Below are 6,850 nucleotides of genomic sequence, written 5' to 3'. Positions count from 1 at the left end.
CAAACAAGTTCAGTCAGCACCGTCCTAGAGAAAGCAAACAAAAGAGAGACTCTCAGCACGCAGTCTGGCTTCACAGGATCAAGAGAAGGCCTAAAAGTTTGTACTACCTTGTCCCAGGATATAAGAAACAAATATACCAAATATGATGAAGGTTTAAACTTGAATCAATTCTCACCTCAATATGATCAAGCATTCAAATCTGTAGAAACTGCACCCTCTCTCAAGCCTCTAACTGGACTTTAGAGGAAATAAATGAATAATATAGAAGCATGCTTCCTTCTGACTCCATTATCAGGTTTATAGGAAAGCCACTGATCAGGAGTCATCTTCCTTCTACTGCACAGGAGATGGCGGTATAAGGAGGGAAAGAATCAAGCCCATTGACGTGTTGGGCTACAGTTCTAACCTCCTTTGGTCAGATATGATAAGCTGAATCTAATTTGATGCATTTCCCAATAAGAAAAAGCCAGTGAGCAAATAACTCACAACTGTAACTCCGCTAAGAGAAACCACTCTCACCATGACAATTGCCAATTATAGCCATCCTTAGTGAGGAAGACGTGGAGGAACCTTGTAAGGAGCCTACCCTTGAGCAGAGGTGGGAGAATGAGAGAATTAAATATTTACACAACTTCATTAGCTCCACTGATATCTCCACAACACTAGAGAAATAACTTTGTTTAAAAAGAAGGTTGTGATTAACAATGCTTAATTCCATAAAATGTGAATATATGTGGCAGGGAGGTTGGTAACAGGTCATTTCTACATTAGCCATTACTCCAAATGACTTTGTGCGCCTGGGTGGCTCAACTGGTTAAACGTCAGCCTTCTGCTCAGGTCATGATCCCAGGGTCCTGGGGTTGTGTCCCGCAGGAGGCTCCTTGCTTGGCAGGAAACCTGCTTCTCCATTGCCTACTCCTCCCCCTGCTTGGGCTCTCTCTCTCTCTCTCTGACAAATAAATAAATAAAATCTTTAGGGGTGGCTCAGTAGGTTTAAGCCTCTCTCTTCAGCTCAGGTCATGATCCCAGGGTCCTGGAATTGAACCCTGCATCAGGCTTTCAGCTCAGCAGGCAGCCTGCTCCCCCGCCTCCTTTCTCTTCCTGTCTCTCTGCCTACTTGTGATCTTTCTATCGTCTCTGTCAAATAAATAAATAAAATCTTTTAAAAAATTGTATGGTGGCTGATACATACATATAAATATTTTCCCATGTATCTCAGAAAGAAAAGTTTTCATTATAATGGTAACAAAAAATTACAAGTCCAGGAAAAATGGAGTTATCTTCAAACCATTGAGCGCTATTAAGAAAGAGACACATATAAATGGAAAGAAACAGTGTGTTGTAAAACAAACAAATAATCAGACATATACTTCAAGGACTTTTATTTGTCACAAATAAATTTGCAAATTCAATCCAATCATAAAGCTTAAATTAAATTATGAGTAGCAGAATTCTTCTTTCCTGCTTTCCTTAGCACCTAGTGATAACGAATTATGTGAAAATGTTTGTTCTACCTACTGAAAATATAGCAGTGAATGAAATACAAAATTCTGGCCATGCTTGAACGAATGTATGTAAGGAGCTGGGGACCTTTTCCAAGTTCTTATTTATACCAAGGGAAGTAGTCTGAGGTACTGTCTGAATAACTGCAGTTGATAACAGAGCTGCTTCCCTCCTGGACACTCAGGGTAGGAGGAGGCTGCTCCACATTCTCTCCCAGGCTGAACCCTGTGCAGAAAGAAAAGGTCAGAGAATAGAGAAGAGATTCCAGGTTATTAAGCTTCAGAATTCTCCTTTTCTACACTAACAGGAAGAAACCTGAGTAAAGCCAGTCTTGACTTCTGAAGAATATCCACTAATATACTCTGAACTCACAGTTCAGCTGCAGCCACGAGAACATGATTAAAGCTCCCATCGATGTCTTCATGGTTCCTCCCAGTTAAGCTCAGGTTCAGAATTAAAGCCTCTAGCCAGCTCAGCTACTATTTATTTATTTATTTATTTATTTATTTATTTATTTATCAGAGCATCTCTTCTTTCCTCAACAGAGTAACTTCCCACATTGTCTAACAGCCAATAAGGAAAAGAAAGAAAAAGACCCTGCTCCTGCCATAGTCTAGTCCATCAGATGCACTAAAATGAACTCCCCACATGTTCTGCATCAGCACAGGTGCACTGATGTCTTGTGGTCACATCTCTAGGGAACTCACTGGGGAAATGCTTTTCTCTTAGCCTGTGCCTCTGAGGGACAAATTTGCATAGAGAAATCTGACATGCTTTAAGAAATTTACTTGAATGTTATGTGTCTTATATAATGCAAACTATTGAAAGATGCAGTAGAAATTCTGAGAAAACATCAAGCTGCAAATTCAGAAAATATAATTATATGAGTTTATTCTTAAAGTGCTTTCATTTTCCCAAATCAAAATAGATGGAATGTCCCCCAAAGCAATGCTGACTAATTGCCTCAGAAGAAGTTCCTTTAAAGAATCCACTATTCATCCTGTCATGCTTCCCACTTCCTGGTCAACACGGCTTCACATTCCATATTCCTCCTAAATGCCATGACAGTGTTCTTTCCCCAAGACTCATTGATAAAGTTCTCCAATCCTGTGAGTTTCCAGAATTATCTCTCCTTCCAAAACCCCTTTCTCATTCACATGAATTTCTTGGAATCTTCTGATGACCTCTGTGAGAAAAAATCCAGAGAAGCATAAACATTGTGTGTGCCCAGGGAATGGTACCAAAAAGAAACTGGTCCTAAAGTACCGATCAAGAGAAATGGTCCCTGGGAAACCAAGACTACCTCATTTCCAAGACCAAGACTTTCCTAATTTCTGTGAAGCCTACTCTTAGATCCACAAAAGGACAAAGAATAAAACTCATGTGCATCCTCCTCTCCCACCATGAAAGATTTAAAGACAGCTATAGTGAAGAATATCAACTCAAAATATAAATATATGCATATATATGAAATGTGGTTTTTTTTAAGATTTTATTCATTTGTCAGAGAGAGAGAGGGAGAGAGAGCGAGCACAGGCAGACAGAATGACAGGCAGAGACAGAGGGAGAAGCAGGCTCCCTGCTGAGCAAGGAGCCCAATGTGGGACCTGAGCCGAAGGCAGCTGCCCAACCAACTGAGCCACCCAGGCGTCCCTGAAATGTGTTTTTATGTGTGGAAAACTTCTTGATTCTGAGATTCTTCCATTCCGTCCTCCACTCCCTATAAAGTAAGAATTCTCAAATTCTTCTCTGGGCAAAATTCCCTCTACTGGTGGGAAGGTCAATTTTTGTAATTTTTAGGTGTGACCTTCAGAATTTAATGTGACCATTCATATGAATGACTCTCTTCCATGGATTAACTGTTGCACAGATAAGGTTATCCCTTGTGTAAAATTCCATCTCCATCATGTTTTCATAGAATATACTTTTCCTTATGTCCTAAGAAAACTTCATCTACCATCTTCATGAACTGCCAGCTGCAGGACCCTTAAATACCCAGTGATCATTTTACAGACAGTGTGTGACTTATGCTCATTATACTCACTCTGCCTTCAAGGGATGTGCACCTGGGATAATAAATATTTGTTATTTTGGGAAAGTCCTTAGAAATACATGTTGGTGTTCACATGACACCATCACCTCTGGCTTCCTCCTACAGAAACAGTGAGTGATGTATGAGTTTGCTCGTAGAATCACAGTGGCTCAGCCTGAGTCTCCCTTCCTGAGTTCCCGAGTTTTACACAAATTGGAACTCTTCATTCAGGCATTCTAACTAAGTGGACCATAATTTTCTCAGAGCAATGCTGCAGTTATATGGCTGGGCTTGCATTAGACACTTTTTCTTTACCCAACACTATGGCCCTACAGGAAGGAGGCAGGAGAAAGAATGCTAAACCAGAAGTGAGGAAACCCACTTCCTTTCTTGCCAAGCTTATTCACTATCTAATTGTTCCATAATGTCATCTTGGATACAGTCTCTGATGTGTAAAATTACATTGAACTGAAGGATTTCTACGGACTCTTCCACCTGTAAATTTCTTTTATACTATATAACAATGCAAATATGTATTGAGGACTGGTTATACACACTGTGGACTGGTGTCAGAGAGGGTGAAATTGCCTGCATCATGGAACCCAAAGACCATTTTCACAAGCACATATGATCTAGTGGGTTGGAGGTTGATCCTAACTGACCCTGAGGACTCTTCAGAGACATGGTCCTTAGAATGAGATCCTATCTGGGCTTTCCTTTCTTCTATGAGATCAATAATGTATCAAGGAGAACTATATCAATATTAACATGAAATAAAATGGGAGTTTATTCACTGACTGAAAACTCCTCACAGGACGTGGGACAGGGGACTGCATGGCTGAGCCATGGGTAGGCAGGATATTCTTTTGGAAACATATTTCTTATATATATTACATATAACTTATGTATTGTATGAAGAAAAGAAAGAATCTCCAGAATTGAGACAAACTAGAGGAGGCAGATGAGCTTACTAATATGGAAAGCAAGAAGTACTTTTTAAAACATCCTAATTGCTTTCTGAATTCTGGCTTTTCTGTAGAATGTTAGTTTGGAGTTTCAAAATTTCCAGCCACGGATGTGTATACCATTTTTGAGATCATTTCAAAATGAAAATTTGGGAACTTTACTCAAAAACCAGTGAAAAGGGGGACGCCTGGGTGGCTCAGTTGGTTAAGCAGCTGCCTTCGGCTCAGGTCATGATCCCAGCGTCCTGGGATCGAGTCCCACATCGGGCTCCTTGCTCTGCAGGGAACCTGCTTCTCCCTCTGACTCTGCCTTCCACTTTGTCTGCCTGTGCTCGCTCTCGCTCGCTCTCTCTCTGACAAATAAATAAATAAAATCTTTAATTTAAAAAAAAAAAAAAAAAAAACCAGTGAAAAGGTGTCATTAGGTAATGTTGCAAGGGGAGACATTTTTCTAAAATTCTTTAACTTGGGGCATCTGGGTGGCACAGTTTGTTAGGCTTCTGTTTTGGCTATGGTCCTGATCTCAGGGACCTGGGATCGAGTTCCACATCAGGCTCCCTCCTCAGTGAGGAGCCTGCTTCTCTCTCTCCCTGTGCCTACTGCTCTGCCTACTTGTGTGTGCTCTCTCTCTCTCTCTGTCAAATAAACAAGTAAAAAAATATAAAAAAAATAATTAAAAATATAAAAAATCTTTAACTGTTCATACATATTAGTTTCATGTCTCTGATTTTAATGTTTTTTAAGACTTATTTATTTATTTATTTGACAGACAGAGATCACAAATATGCAGAGAGGCAGGCAGAGAGAGAGGAGAAAGCAGTCTCCCTGCTGAGCAGAGAGCCCGATGTGGGACACTATCCCAGGACCCTGAAATCATGACCTGAGCCGAAGGCAGAGGCTTTAACCCATTGAGACACCCCGGTGTCCCTAATTTTAATGTTTCAAAGACCTTTTTTCTTTTCAACTATCTCAACCAGTTTCAAAGAAAGATGAGGCCAATGTACTGAGGCTTTTAGTCCACATCATACCCCCACACAGGTATGGGCTTCCAATTATCATCTTCCCCATGACTCTTTCACAATGGATGAGCCTACACTGCCACATCATGTCACCCCATGCTCACAGTTTTTCTAGGGTTCACTCCTGCTGTTCAACATTTTGTGGGTGTGAACAAGTGTATAAGGTATGTAGCCACCATTATATTATCATAGAGACTAGGCTCACTACAGCAAGTATTTTCTGTGACCTATTGATCCCTGCTGCTCTCCTCAATCCTCAGCAACCATAATCTTTTACTCCCTCCATAGTTTTGCCTTTTCTAGAAAGTCATAGGTTCAGAATCATACCCTACATAGCCTTTTCACATGGGCTGTATTCACTTAGTAAAATGCTTTTAAGGTTCCCCTATCTCTTCACTCCTTCATGGCTTGTTTCTTTTTAGCAGCAAATCATATTCTATTCTTTGGATGTAACACCATTTGCTTACTGAAGGACATGTTGTTTTCTTCAGAGTTTTGGCAAATGTGAATAAACTGCCAAAAAACACCTGTGTACAAGGGGGCACCTGGGTGGCTCAGTGGGTTAAAGCTTCTGCCTTTGGCTCAGGTCATGATCTCAAGGTCCTGGAATCGAGGCCCGCATCAGGCTCTCTGCTTGGCAGGGAGCCTGCTTCCCTCTCTCTCTCTCTTTCTCTGCCTGCCTCTCTACCTGCTTGTGATCTCTCTGTGTGTGTCAAATAAATAAAATCTTAAAAAAAAAAAAAAAAAACTGTGTACAGGCTTGTGTGTGGACATATGTTTTCAACCCTTTGGGTAAAAGGACTCAGGAAGGCCATTGCTAGGTCATAGGATAAGAGTATGTTTAGTTGTGTAAGAATCAACCAAACCACATAATTGAAATGTTCGTGTAAACACTGCATTTGTACTTATTTCTTGACAGAATTTACAACACCTTTTGCAGAATCAAAGTCCAGCTACTCCAAAGCAGGCACAGATACCACAGGTGGCCCCGCCAGCTGCTCAGGTCACATACAAGCTTCTGTGACCCAGAACCTGAGTCTGTATGTGTTCCTGCCTGTGTCCTACTGCCACACCGATCTCTCTGCTCAGGCACCTGCTCGCCAACTTATGGGACTCAATTATAAAAGACAGGAGCAGAGATAAAACTAGCATTAATTTCAAGACAGTGAGGGCACAGCATTAAACGAAGGGCAGGGTTCTTTGGGAGAGTGGGGGGCTGTGTAACTGTGTAGGGTCCATGCTCAAGAAGCTGGCTCTGCTCCCAGCTTCAGAGAGTCTGCCCATCTATCGTGTTCAGAGTTTGCAGGGGCACAGACCTTCCTATCAATGCC

The sequence above is a fragment of the Mustela putorius genome, unplaced genomic scaffold, assembly GCF_011764305.1.
Source record: "Mustela putorius furo isolate JIRA1106 unplaced genomic scaffold, ASM1176430v1.1 tig00003898_pilon_pilon_pilon, whole genome shotgun sequence".
NCBI classification, from domain to species: Eukaryota; Metazoa; Chordata; class Mammalia; order Carnivora; family Mustelidae; genus Mustela; species Mustela putorius.
This window is presented reverse-complemented; position numbering follows the sequence as displayed.